The following is a 13,875-nucleotide window of genomic DNA, read 5'->3' as shown; positions in this document are numbered from 1 at the left end:
ACACACACATACACACACACACACACACACACACATGCACACGCGCGCGCGAGCGCGCACACACACACACATATATTATAAAAATATCATAAACACGAATTTACGCGCAGATACCCACATTTAGTTACCCAAACACCCGTGGGTTACAGAATCCACAGACTGGAAGGGCATTTAAAGGGAAGATAGTCTTTTTTCTTTTTTTTTTTTTATCTCTATTTTGACAATGGTGAATCATTCAAAGAAACTACCTACTAAAGTCTTATAAGAGTTGATAATGAGAAACTGGGGACACCAGCCCCCTAATTTTCTACACATTTTCTTAAGGGAACCATAATTTAGATTTTAAAACACAAATTTCCCATTCCTGTGTGTTCAGAAGAGTATTTTTCACAAATCTGGATTCCTCGATTTTAAGAGCTATTTTTTCCATATCTGTACAAATATTAAAAACCACAGTATCACTGTAGAGCAACAACAACAACAAACTATTTACCACAGTGATTTCTGATGTTTTTGTTCATTTTGCCTAACACATTTGGTAACTTGAATATCATATGTTGCTTGTTGCTTTGGAATGGTTGTATATTTTCAGGGGATCCTAGGTGTCCTTTTTGTTTGTTTGCTTGTTTGTTTATCAAGTTTTTTTTTCTTCTTCTTCTTCTTCTTCTTCTTGGTCTTCACATGTTGGAAACACCAAAGCCGACCATGTCAATTTTGAGACTTTCAACAGAGGTGCAGGACATTTTACATTTGTTTTTGTTGACTATAATTTGTGATTTTGACCTGGTAGATTAAAAAAAAAAAAAAAAAAAGGACAGCAGAATCTTTAACAAGGTTTAAGCTTAGTACTCTTTAAGGAGATGGTGGGAAGTGTACAAGAGTTAATTTTGTTTGGTCAGGTTGGTTTTGGGGTAAATTTTCTTTTGAATAGGTGATTTGTGTAGTTTGATTTATTTTTTGAAGCATAAATAATAGCAAGAATAAAGCAAATCTAGCCTCAAATGGGTGCTTAGTAAGGCACAGGTTATGTGTGTGTTTTGCTTTTTGTTTTGTTTTGTTTTAATTTCACCAGAAATTCTATATTCACTAGCTCTCCCTCACCCCGTTGTTTTTCTCCTCCTCTCTTTCTGGGTGCAGAAGATTCTCTGGAGCCAGTAGGGAGAGGCACTGAAGAAGATTTTGGCCCCTGGGGCAGAAAATAAATGACAGAAGGGAATGAGGAAGGTTGGGGTAATTTGGGGTGGAAGTTATTAAACCTGATGAGAGTGAATCTGTAGAGGGTATTGTCTTTAAACCCAGGACTCCAGTGCACTTTAGGGCTCCACCAGGGTCGGAGGCTCCGCAAGCGAGCAGAGGGCTCCGTTTAGCCTAGGAAGACAGCGTTTTCACCAGACAAGCTGAGGGCTCCCACCTCGCACAACAAACCGTCTTCGTTGTTGCCGTTGTCATCATCCTTGTTAATTTACCCTAAGCCAACTGAAGGGTTGCTTCAGACAGAACTTGAGGGACTCGTCCTCACCCCTGTCCTTCTTCCCACCCTTATGTCCCCCCCTCCACTCCCCTCACCTTCTCTCTCTTTCGCTCTTCCCCTTTTATTCCTTCCTTCCTTCCCATTCTTCTTCTTCCCCCCTTCTTCCTTCTTAAAAAAAAAATCATCTTAAGCCACAAAACCAGACTAGTTTTCCAGTGTCAACAGCACGTCCCCCTTTCTCCACCAGAGTTGGTGAGGAGACAGGAAATCGGTCCACTTGATGTCATTGTGTGGAAGGACTTAACGTGGGTCCCACACCCTCTCTAGAACTAAATCAGCCTTTGGTAAAACTCTGAAAGCTAGGTATTATAGATTTGGAAATTAAAATTCTCACGACACAAACTTAATAACAAGAATAATTCCCATCACCCTCTCAAATCGTCAAAACTGCTAGCTCTTGATGAGAGGTAACTTCTGTCCAAACCAAAAACATTTGGAAAAACTTATTTTTTCTCTAAATATGTTAAAGCTTTAAATCACTTTTGGACATATCATTGACTAATCTGAAATAAACTCCAAGGTTTACTAAAACCAAAATCAAACTGAAGATACAATTTTACGTATGAAACTATTTAAATAGGCAATATAGTGTGCTAATCTGATTATTTTGTAGCCTCATTTATGTAGAATTTCAAATTTTCATTTGTGTTTTATTTTATGCTAATATTATACTAATATTCGATATTTTTAAAAGTAGGGATGTACTTGGTATTTGTTAAAAACTCAACTAAGTTTTTTCCCCTAAAAACATTAAAAATGAGTCCTGTTTTTATTAAGAATAAAACAAACTAAAAACTTTTGCACGCATACATACATATATGATAACTACCCGATTAAATGTATATTGTTAATAGAAACTCCTGTTAATTCTGCGATGTAGCATTTTGTAAAAACAATAACAACAACAAAAACACCAGCTATTCCAGGGCAAACCTCTCCTAGGGAAACAGTCCCTCCTTCATTAAACGGGCAACACCGCCCTCTGTAGGAATTTTGGAGACTCAAACGCCGAATAGCCGTTCATTTATTTTTTATTTTTTTATTATTATTTTTTAATTTCCTCCTTCTCGGTTCTTGAAAACATGTTATCACTAAGAGCACTTTGAAAAACCTAACTCTTAGCAAATTCATTAACTTTAGAAATACTCTGTAAAGTGTAAGTACTTCAAAAATGTACAAACAAAAAACTAAATTTCAGAGAAAAAAAGATTCATAAAGGGAAACTTTCTTCCACATTCCATTAATTTCGTATCATCGCCTGTTCGTCTTCTCAGAGAAAGATGCTGTCACAAACACAGCCAAACGCAGATGCAAAGGAGGGACAGGGTTTTGAATTTCTAAGGGGAATTGAGTAAAATAGGTATTTTCATCAATATATTTATTTTTCTGGGCCCACATGCTCAGCTGGGTAGGAGCGCTCTGGAGACAGTTGCAGAGACACATCTACACCTTCCCCCCTACGCGCATTTAATGCAGTTTATTATTGCGAAGAGGTGCGTTATTAACCCCACCTCCTTTCAGCCATAGATAAAGGGAATGTTGTCCAATAAACGTTAAGAACCAGGGCTGCAAAGCAAACTCACCTAGCATGGCGACCTCTGCTGGCAGTTTTTGGAATAGGCTTGTGACTTTGTATCTTAAATCGCTACAGAACTTTTAGCACTCCCGTTCCTTCGTTTTCTTCTACAAATCTAATTGCTTATTAACTGCCACCATTCCTTACATTGGCTCATTTGCAGGATGCCTCCCGAACCTTTTTAATTCTTTTCTCATTGGGTTTCTCTTTCTCATCTTCCCCAAATACAAAAATAATAAAAGAAGGAAATGATACACTTTAACACTAGGGCAATTGTGATAAGACTATATGCCCTGACATCTCTCATTCCGGGATGAAACATATTAACATCCTGAAGCCCATGGATTAAGGTATGACTTGGTGATGCTTAATGCTTATTGAAGAACAATGGCATAATTTACCTGTAAACAACTTTGCACACAATTTAATTCCTTGTTATAGTCTCAAAATACTGATCCAAGTCTCGGGACCTAACAGTTCCTAACAGTTCGGTACCGTGGAGATGAGTGCTTTGACTTTGGGTCTCCCACCATGTCCTTAACACACTCCTCACTGCCTAATGCGTCTTAACTTCTCCTGAAATCAGAAAGAGAGTAATTTTTGAATACCTAAGTTTTCAAGGGTTATATTTTTTGCCCTCTATTTACAAATAGGTAAAGGGACAGAATACAAAACAAACAAACAAACAAAAAAAAAAAAAAAAAAAAAAAAAAAGGAGTAGGCAGGCAGACAGGCAGGAAAGAAGAAAGAAAGGAAGGAAAGACAGAAGAAAAAGAAAGAAAAAGGAAAGAAAACATAGGAAAAGAAAAATCTAGATCTTGAAACACAGCAATCCCAACACTCAGGAGGCAGAGGCAGGCATATCTATGAATTTGAGTCTAGCCTGTTCTATATACAGTTAGGCTGACAGAAAGATACCCTCACTGACACACACACACACCCACACACCCACACCCCCCCACACACACACACAGAGAGAGAGAGAGAGAGAGAGAGAGAGAGAGAGAGGCATTCTCATGAGTCAATGTTGTCTAATCCTGATGGACCATTTTACTCATCACAAACTTCGTTCTTCATGGAACCTTACGTAACGCACGGTGATGCATTATTTTACTGTGATAACCTGACTCCTTATTGTTCTGTCATGATTTTACCATGAGATCTCTAATGATCACATCTTTTGGATGGTCTTTATTGCATTTTTTTTTTGAAAAATTACTGCTAAGTGGGAGAAAATACCATTCAAGCACATGCCCTGAGTTCCAAAGGATTTTGATATCACACTGGCTTCTGGGATTTGCGTATGAGGAAGTAAAACAGGAGGGAAATATTTGTACAAAATTGTTTCTAAAAATTAAATTTTATTCATAGTAAGACCGAGCCAATCAGGGATATATAGTGAAACCCTTTCTCAAATAATAAAACATAAGATACAATACAAATTATGTGGAATCATCACTAGGTTGATATTTTATAGTTATACAGGTAACAGCAAACATTGTAAAGATAATATTTCTTACTTTACCTATAATACTTAGTACTTCTTTTATGAACTTTTTTTTTCCAGGACAGGTTCTAGTTACATGATCCGTGCTTGACTTGAAGTTGAAACCCTACTACCCCAGCCTTCTGAGAGCTGGAATTCCCAGGTGTATGCCACCAGGCCCAGCACGTCTGTGGAGTTTTAAATAAATATTTGCTAGAAATCATTTGTAAGATTAAAAATAAGTGTAACTAAAAATTCATACTTTGTTTGGACCTTCAGGGAGCAATGGTGACTTTCTTAAACATTTTAGATATTTTGAAATCCTAGTTAACCGTGGGGTTTGCAGACCGATCAATTGAATAGTTTCCAAGTGTCTGTTGCTATAGATATGGGGCCTAAGGAATATAAATGGGAGGCTAGAATAAGTGATGCACACAGACATAGAGCTCGGTGGATGGTGCCAATGATATTTCACATAAAATGTGAGCAGGTGTCCCCTCTGCCATCACTAATGCAGAGAGACAGGTGCTGCCATCATCATGAATATTTTCCATATTATTGCTTTAAAAAGGAACTGTCTTGAAGGGTAAGAACACCAAACAATTTTGTTTCAAAAGGCAACCAATAGACCAATACATATCTATGAAGAAAAAAAATTTGCAAATAAAGACTAGGAAAGACATAGAGCAGAAATATAACCTTTAAAGCATGAATAAACACATACAATGAATAACATCAAGGCTGAAGCCTCTCATAAGTACAAGAGACATTTGGGGGAAATTAATGTTACATGGGAAGCATGTTCTAAAATTCACGTTTATGAATTTTGATAAAAACAGAGAAGGATGTTTATTTTGTGACTTTTGTTTTTTATTGAAAATATATTTTATACAACACAGTCTGAAAGGTTTCCTCAACCTTTCAACTCCATGTCTTCTAATTCTTTCTCTTTTTAGAAAACAAATAGGCCAGTTAAGAAAAACAAACAAGCCAGAATAAAACAAAACAAGTAAATAAAACCAAACATATACACGCCAAGTCTAGAGAAAGACAACTATAATATAGATGCACAAAGCCTGTGAGTTAAAATAAAAAAAATGCCCAAACTGAGCAATAGAAGACAAAAACAATCTGCAGAAATATCTTTGAATTTGTTTTGTGATGGCCATCTATTGCTGGCATGGGACCTTCTCTTAAGTGCAGTTTATATACCCAGCGAAACTACATTGGAGAAGACTAATTTTCTCTTTGCAGTTGTTAATTGGAGACAGGTTCATTTCTAGGGATTGGGGCTTGTATTCACTCAGCACTGGGAACCCAGCTGGCTTGTACCTGTGCAGACCCTGTGCATGCAGCTGGTTCTGTGAGTTCAAACATGCATCAGTCCTATTGTGTCTGAAGGATCCTTGGTGCCTTCCACCCTGCTGGCTTTTACAATCTTTCTGCTTCCTCTTCTGCATAGTTCCCTGACCCCCGAGGGAAGGGGTTTGATAAAGACATCCCAAGGATCGAATACATGCTTGACATTACTCAGGTTTCCAAGCCCTAGACTAGATAGGCCACGGAACTAGAGGAAAGCCAAATACGACTGTTTTGCTAAAGGAACATAGCAATAAACATGTTTCCTAAGGACATTCTGCTATACAGCAGATCAATGGCTACCTCAGCCACAGTCAGAAAAGGTTCCTCCTGCTGTAGATGGGCAACCACAACAGAGTAGGAGACCTTAGAACATGTAGTCATAAACCAGGTGAGTTTTGTTTTTTAGTGTCACAAAGTGTTGCCTTTTTCCTTCTGACTCTCTCTTATAAGCTATGTTCCCTTGGGCAAGGCCTTTCACCTTTCTGGGTATCAGTTTTCTTGCCTATGAGATGAGGACTTACTGGGTAGTTTCCAAGCTTCTTCCTTAGAAAATAAACTTTCAAGAGTGTCTTGTAAATGACACCTGGGAAAGTTTCAAATAGTTATTAATAAAAAAAAATTGTAAATGTGAGTGTTCAGTTCTAGGCACAGGGTCATAAAATCTCAGCTCTCCCAGGTGTGGAGAGATCCAGCGTCAAGATCAATTAAACACGTGACAGCCAGGAGTTGGAACAAGGAGAAGGGAGGCAAACTTATACAGCCACTGTGGAAATCAGCGTGGCAGTTTCTCGGGAAGATGAGAATCAATAGAACACTCTTGGACCTCTACCCAAGAGTCACTTAACCTTACCACAGAAATACTTGTTCAGCTGTGTTCTTTGTTGCCCTACTTATCACAGCCAGATATTGGAAACAACCTAGATGTCCTTGAGCAGATCAATGGATTGAAAAAAAAAAAAAGTGGTACATTTACACAATGGGTATTATTCAGCCTTAAAAAGGGGACCATTATGAAATTTACAGGTAATTGGATGATATTAGAAAAATCATCCTGAGTGAGGTAACCCACACCCAGAAAGACAAATATGGCATGTATTTGCTTATGTGAGGATATTAGCTGTTCAGTCAATGATAACAAATCCACAATCTCTAGAGCCACAGAGACTAGAGTGAGGGATTGGGGAGACACTTAGATCACTTAGGGAAGGGACATAGAACTGATAGTTATGAATAGATTCGAGGCTAAAGTGAGAGGATCGAGCAGGGGAGGGGGTGTGTGGGAGAGACAGCTAAAATTATTGAACTTTAGACAGTTAGCACGGAAACCTAATATAGTAGAAGCTTTCTAAAATATATACATATATGAAGATGAGCTAAATGGAATCGCCAAATAATGGGGGGGGGGGGAAAACAGAGTCTCACCATAGGAAGCTTTCAAACTATCCAAACTTCCAGAAGCCAGGCTAAGGGACAAAAGGTGAACAAAACTGGGATGTCCACTTGGGGATATGAATGCTGTCTTCTAAGTGCTGAAGGATGGTATTGAAACAGGAAGCTGTAGCGGAGTGTGGCTACAGGTGAGTGAGAACGCAGCTACATTGCCAGCCTGAAGATGTTAAAGTCAGACTCGGGGATCAAGACAGAGGTGCTTCCAGGAGCAAATTTAACACACGGCGAGAAAAAAATAGTGTAAAAATCTGACACATCTCCAAAAGCAGACTTGAATGTGACAAACTTCTAGTCCTTATAAGATATAAGGAGATAACGTACACTTTGCGAGAGAGGGAGGTTGCCGGTACTGGGCAGAAAGATTGCCTACAGGACATCTCTGACACACTGAGGCCTTGGGATTCTGCTTCCAGAGCTCACTGTGGTCTTGCATGGGAATTCATCAGATTGGCGCAGCATTGAGAGACACATGTGGAAGACTCTGTTACGGCTGCGTCTGAAAGTGTATCTGATTAGCAACTGGTACACACCCACTACATCCGTGTTTCCATATAGTTATCTGATTTCTATTATTGGCAAAATCATAGTGACTACACTCACCTGCTCTTTTCGTCTGTTACTCTCTGATTGCTTTGCTTCTATTTTAGTGTTTTTTTCATATTTAATATAATTTCTGTGGGTACCTTTTCACTTATAGAATATTAAAAAAAAAGATATTTATTTGCTTGGACTATAGACGAGGCTGTTCTTGGGAGATATTTTGTTGTTTTGCTTTGATTCCTGGGGAAAAAGTAAACTGTTTGCCTATTTATTCAACAATCACACTTAGAATGAGACTTCTTTGGAGAGCGTTTCAATAATCATCATGCGACTTCAGTAAGGACACACCTAACAGAGAAGCCATATGTGACGGTTTGAATGAAAATGGCTCCCACGGCCCTAGGGAGCAGCACTGTTAGGAGAGGCGGCCTTGTTGGAGGAAGTGTGTCACTGTGGGCGGGCTTTGACACTTCAGAAGCTCAAGCCAGGCAGGCCCAGTGTCACTCTCTTTTCCTGTTACCTACAGCTCCAGAGGTGGGTCTCTCAGCATCTCTCCAGGACCATGTCTGCCTGCATGCTGCCGTGTTTACTGCCACGGCAATAATGGACTAAACCTCTGAACCTGTCAGTCAGCCCCAATTAAATGTTTTCCTTTAAAGAGTTGGTGTGGTCATGGTGTCTCTTCACAGCAATAGAAACCCTAACTAAGAGGTAAACTTTTCTGTGCTTTCTTTCACCGCAGATGAATGTAAAGCTTCCTTGAACAACTTTTAGTAATATTTATAAAGAAATTGTGAAGAATGTTATCCTCCTCCTGTGTTGAAATATCTTTCTAATGATGAAGCAGAGAAAGATTGTTCAAACTGTCTCCAAGTATTAGAATACAACATTCACATATTAATATTTGTGAGTTTACATTCTACCTTTCTCTACACCATTTCTTTGTATAATTCACAGGACACACACACACACACACACACACACACACACACACACACATGAGCATGTGTGCAGGAGTGTGGAGACCAGAAAAGGATGTTAAGAGTCCTGCTCTATCACTCTCAGCCATATTCTTTTGAGGCAGGATTGCCCACTGAACTTACTAGGCTGCTGGTTAGCAAGTTCCATCTGCTTTTCTGTCACCTCCACTTACAGAGCTGGAGTTACAGGTGCAAGCAGCCATATCCTCCTTTTATGGGGATTTTGCTTTTATGGTGGGTAGATGCTGGGGATTTTAAGCCAGGTCCTTGTGTTAGCTCAGCAAATGCTATTACCTGGCTAGTCAACACACCAAAACCAGGATCTCCTCTAATTTGATTATTTTCTTTTGGAGACATTGTTTGTTTGTTTTTTGATACTCACCTCAATCCAGGTAACCTGGGTGATCAAAAATTGTAAGTGGTAAACTTAGGAGAACATTTGCTTTAGGGGACACTGTGGTCTTTCTGGCTATGAGCCTAGCCTTTAAAGGTTGAGCCAGCTCTTCAGCCCTGTATGTGTCAGTCTTAGATGTTCTAAATGTGAACAATTGTTTTTCTCTTTGCTTATGAGTTGCTGTTTTCTTAAATAAAAATTTATCTTACTTGTAAGGAATAAGGTTTTTTTCCCTTCCGCTGCTGGTCTTGTCCCGCCGCGCCAGCCCCAATTGACACACAAAGACTCTGTATTAGATATAATGCTGTTGGCCAGTTACTAGTTTCTTATCAGCTAGCTCTGCCTTAAGTATTAGCCCATTTCTGTTAATGTATGTATTTCCACATGCTCTTACCGGAGAGACGGCTGGCGTCCTGCTCTCTCCAGACTCTCCATCTTGACTCCTCCTTCCTCCTTCCTCTTTCCTCTTCATCTCCTAGTCCCTCCTATCATCCTTTCCTATTGGCCAACAGAGCTTTATTCCTTAACCAGTATGAGAAACGTATTTACAGAATGACATCTCCCATCACTTACTCATTAATAAATTACTAATTTATTATGCCTTTACTAGTGCAATGTTATTATTAATGTATCGTGCTATTAGCAAGCTACAAAGAGTTATGTATTCATTCGTGCAACAGATTATCTGCAAGCTCCGGCATTGCAAATTTTGTATCTTTGAGGGGGTTTGTACACCTCTTCTATTCATGTCTTTTTTTCAACTCTTACCTTGATTGTTTAAGTCTTGATGTATGCACTTGCTGTTTCTAGTTCGACTGTGGAAATTCTACTGCAGACCCATGTGTTTGAACACTTGGTTTCAAGCTGGTGCCATTACTTTTGGTTGGTGAACAAGAGGAACTTTGCTGGAGGAAGTGGGTCCCCAGGCCTTGAGTAACATCACAGCTCCATGTCTTAATTCTCTCTGCTTCTTGCTTTGCAGACACACCATGACCAGCCACCCCATCCTCCTGACTCCCTGCTTCTCTTAAAGCAAGGTACCAAATCCCTTATACTCTTTATTTTATATTTTTTAAAAAGCAATACTTCTCCTTTAAGTTGCTTGCTGCCAGGTATTTGGTCACAGCAACAATGATAAAACTAACAGAGAGCTTCATGCATAACTTCAAGGCCATCTCCTTAGCTCTGGGCTTTTGAGTTAAGGAAATCAGAGTGCAGTGGATTTTAAACTGGTAAGAAGGCCAAGCATTGTTGTCTGGATTCAAATGTGCTGGTCCTTTTAGCATCTTGGCTCTTGAATTTCAGGAGCCTTTTCCACCATCTCTCCCTCTCTCCCTTCCTCCCTCCCTTCCTTCTTTCTTCCTTCCTTCTTCTCTTACAATAATTCTTGTGTTAACACACTCCAGTTCCATCTCACATTTGACAATACATACATTTGTTTACATGTGAAGTGGTTACAAGGTAGCACTTTAATTAAATCAGCAGTGTGTAGATTTAAACTGTCAGAATGATGTGAAGAAATGCTGTCATCAGCTCTGACTTTTATTCTGCATTTGCTTTTTTAAAAAATCATTTACTATTATTTTTGAGATGGTATTCTATTTAAATGATTTCCTCCTTCTCCTTCACCCCCTGTAACCTGTCTCACGTCCCCCCCTCTGATTTCTTTCAATTTAATGCTATCTTTACTATTGTTACAGACACACACACACACACACACACACACACACACACACACACCCTGCTAAGCCCATTGAGTTCTGCTCATATCTACTTGTGTTTAGTGCTGACCACTTGGTAATGGATTAGCTATCAAGACACCTGTCTCAGAAAAAGACTGATTCTTTTTTCTTTTACAGGCCATTAATTATCTCTACATCTTCATGCAGGGGTGGAACCTTGTGAGATTTCTCTCATCCACATTGGCATGCCAACTGGTAGTGTTACATTTACTTGGCTAATGAGACCACTTGCTTTACTCAACAGAGAATGACTTTGAGCCTTTGGTTTGTCTGTCTCCATCTCTGGAGTGCTGGGATTCTAGGTATGTCTCACTCCTTCCAGTTTATGTGATGTTGGGGACCAAGCCTGACCTAACTACATCCCTGGCCCATCTATTTGTTTATCATTGTCATTGACCAATGACAGTGCTTTCATAGGAGGCCACTTATTTCTTTGTGACATGAAAGTCCATAGGCCAGTGTTAGAGGGAGTGGGTGGCAGTTCTTTTCCACGAAGTCTTATTACTTTGCTCCTAACTTGTCCAAGATTGAAGCTGCATCCCCAGCACTCACAGCCACATTCAGGAAGCAAAAACAGAAAGGTGGGCGGTAAAAGAGAGGCATGTAGTTTATGCCAGTTTGCTTTAAGGGAGATTTTGTTTTGTTTTTGCTTTTTGGTTTTTTTATTTTATTTATTTATTTATTTATTTATTTATTTATTTACTTACTCCAGTTCCCTTTCCCTCCCTCCCTCCTTTCCTCCTTCCCTCCCTTCCTCCCTCTCTCCCCCTCTCTCTATCTCCCATGCTCCACCCACCCCTCACCACCCTGCATCCCACAGGGAAGGCGACACCTTCCAGGAGGGGTCAACAAAATCTGTCAAGTCATTTGAAGTAGGGACTAGGCCCTTACTCCTGCCTCTAGGTTAAGGGAGTATCTAAGTGAAATTTTTTAAAAATTTATTTTAATGAGTCCTTTTAATCTTTTATGTGCTTTGGCATTTTGCTTGCATGTACGTCTGTGTGAGGGTGTCAGATATCCTGGAATTACGGGCAGTTGTGAGCTGCCATGTGCTGGGAATTCTACCAGGGTCCTCTGAAAATGGAGCCAGTGCTCTTAACCACTGAGCCATCTTTCTAGCCCCTTAATGGGGATTTCTTATAAGTCATGTGATGAACCCTTTTCTTTCTAACTAGTTACTACTAATACTGAAAGGTGGACATCACACCCTATTATCATTTTTTTTTTAACATGGACCCATCTGCTCATAAAGGAAGTCTCTTTACTATGATTATAATATAGTGTCTTCATTTTTAGTAACCTGACAGCATTAACAAATAATTATCACCTTTTGATATCATATCCTTAACAAATTCTCATCCTTAGTGCACAAATGGACTTTGGGAGCTTATTCCCTATGGAGGGATACTATTTCAGACTAGATACATGGAGGAGGGCCTAGGCCCTCCCCAAATGATGTGACAGACTTCTTCATGGAAGGCCTCACTGTCCTTGGGGAGTGGGTGGGGGTAGGTTGGGGGTGTCATGGGGGGCATGGGAGGATGGGACGGAGAGGGAATGGGGGATATGTAAAATAAGATTGCTTCTAAATAAAAAAATACATACAATAAAAAACAAACAACACCCCATCTTACGTAATTACTTCAGATTTTCAGATGAGACAATGAAGTTTCAAATAAATTAAACAAAATTTCCAAGTTGTCCTAGAATTGGTAATGGCAGAAATGTGATCTCAGTCCAATTTGACTTCACTATATTTTCTCATTCTCATAGCCATGTTAGTTTCTTTAATTCCCAAGGGTGGTTCAGACAGTGCCAACACTAGCCAACAGTAATAGAGACAGGAGGCAGAGGCAGGTGGATCTTTGTGAGTTCGAGAGCAGCCTGGTCTACAAAGTGAGTTCCAGGACAGCCAGGGCTGTTACATAGAGAAACCCCACTACCCCCATACCTCCCCCCCACCCCCGCCAAAAGGCTGAAGGAAACAAAAGCGATATTAACAGGAAGATAACATGTAAAAAAGAAAGAATATTATATAGGGAATGTAGGATAATGTGTTACCCTCAGTGGTTTTCAATATGGGGATCTTGATCACTAATATCTGAAGCATTTCATTGCGCGTGTGCATGTGGCACTGGGAATCAAACATAGAATTTCACAAATGTGCAGCAAACACTAGTGCAAACTGATCTGCATCCGAAGCCCCTACTGCAGGTATTTTCAGCTGTCACCTCAGTAAGAGGTAGCAGTGGCCCTGGTAAGGAGAGGCCCAGAATGCGGTGCATTCCAAGTGATATATAAGCATACATCACAACAAAGAGTTGTCAGCCTGTCAGCAGTGCTTAGTTTGGGAAAGCCTTGCCCAGCCTTCCCTGAGCCATGACCAATCACAAGGAGAAGGCGCTCAGAGGAACTCCATACTCATCTAAGGAACCTTATTAAGTAAACTGTAATCTTCAAACAAATCCAGAGTACACAAAGACTTAATACCCTTAAAATCCTTTTTCATCTACAATTTTGCAATGTCTGAGAGAAAAACTGAAAATAAATAGAGTTATTGGGTATAAATCACAACTCAGCTTAGTTCAGTCATCTCCTATGAAGCAGATCTGGAACCATAAGAATGTCTAACTGTTCTGTGTGAGGGTTTCAGAAACCCAATGTTAAAAGAAAGGTATAGGGCTGGAGAATTGGGTCAGTGGTTAAGAGCACTGGCTGTTCTTGCAGGGGACCTAGATTCAAGTCCCAGAATCCTCATGGTGCCCCACAGATGTTTGTAACATCAGTTCTAGGGCATCCGAATCCCCCCTCTGAT

Source organism: Phodopus roborovskii, unplaced genomic scaffold (assembly GCF_943737965.1).
Source record: "Phodopus roborovskii unplaced genomic scaffold, PHOROB, whole genome shotgun sequence".
In the NCBI taxonomy this organism is placed as follows: domain Eukaryota; kingdom Metazoa; phylum Chordata; class Mammalia; order Rodentia; family Cricetidae; genus Phodopus; species Phodopus roborovskii.
Note: the sequence above shows the minus strand (reverse complement) of the source record.